Below are 1,567 nucleotides of genomic sequence, written 5' to 3'. Positions count from 1 at the left end.
GAATCTATCACCTCCAGTGCTCAGCATCTACATTAAAGAACTGTCTTTCTGCACGGCATGTCCCCAGCCCAGCCCCAAATGCACCCCCAATCTAGTCCTTGCCCCCAAACACAATCCTGTCACAAGCCCAGCCCACTGCAAGCTCTTCCACATCTCCAATTCCAACCTGGTCTCTCCTGCTCTGTCTCAGTCCCGACCTCGTTCCCATCTCCCATCTCCAAGCCCCCATCTTTTGGGATGGAACAAACACTTGATCCTTCCTGGCCTCAGTCTTCCTGCTCGGAATCGCAGGACATTCGACCCAATGCCATCACCTCTCTTCTCCCTTGGTGGCACCAAGGTCTCCACTGCTCCCTGGCACCCTGTCTGGGCCCTGTGAGTCCGCAAATTCTCCCCTGCACCTTCCTCCCGTTCCCATCTCCTTTCTGCCTTCTCACCGGCACTCCCCAGGGGTCGGGCCCCAGACTCTCTCTCTGCCCCCAGCCTCTACTGTGTTCAAGGCGCAGGTTCTCATCAGCTCTGGTCCAGTGCAGCTCAGGGCACCTGTTTTCCCAGAGGGGCTCCGGGTGGGAGGGGACTGCTGCCCCCTGTCCCCAGCACACTCACCTCTGTCCTCATGCCCGTCCTTCTGTTCCTGCTGCTGTCCTGTCCCCAGGCTACTTCAGCAAGGACTGCTGAGAGCTTGGATCTGAGGAGGGGGGGCTCGGAGGAGGACAATTTCCTGTCAGGAAACCCCTCCCTCTCTGGGGCCAGGGGTGGGAAGGACTCATTATCTGTCTGCCCTTTTAGGCCAGGCTGCGGTTGGACTGGGAAGGCTGAGGCCCACAGCCGGGCCCCCGCCCTCACTCCTGCTCCAGGCTGGAATCCGCCGCCTGCCTGCTCTTCACGCCTCCCAAGGTGACAACACCATCCTGGGCACCCCGGGAAGACACCCCATGCTGGACACCGGCCCAGAGCTGCTCTCCAGCCCTGGCAAGCCCTGAGGCCTTCGAATGAGAACTGGGGGATGGGCACGGTGGCACACACCTGTAATCCCAACACCTTGGGAGGCCAAGGCAGGCGGATCACAAGGTCAGGGGTTCGAGACTGAAGAACCAACATTGTAAAACTCTGCCTCTCCTAAAAACGCAGGCCAGGCGCAGTGGCTCACGCCTGTAATCCCAGCACTTTGGGAGGCCAAGGCAGGCAGATCACAAGGTCAGGAGTTTGAGACCAGCCTCACCAACATGGTGAAACCCCGTCTCTACGAAAAAATACAAAAATTAGCCAGGCATGGTGGCTTGCGCCTGTAATTCCAGCTACTCAGGAGGCTGAGGCAGGAGAATCGCTTGAACCCAGAAGGTGGAGGTTGCATTGAGCTGAGATAGCACCACTGCACTCCAGCCTGGGTGACAGAGCGAGACTCTGTCTCAAATAAATACACAAGCCTGACCAACATGGTGAAAACCCCATCTCTACTAAAAATACAAAAATTAGCTGGACATGGTGGTGCGTGCCTGTAATCCCAGCTACTCGGGAGGCTGAGGCAGGAGAATCGCTTGGAGGCAGGAGAATCGCTTGAACCCAG

Source organism: Sapajus apella, unplaced genomic scaffold (genome assembly GCF_009761245.1).
Source record: "Sapajus apella isolate SASKATOON/1434 unplaced genomic scaffold, GSC_monkey_1.0 scaffold130, whole genome shotgun sequence".
NCBI lineage: Eukaryota > Metazoa > Chordata > Mammalia > Primates > Cebidae > Sapajus > Sapajus apella.
Note: the sequence above shows the minus strand (reverse complement) of the source record.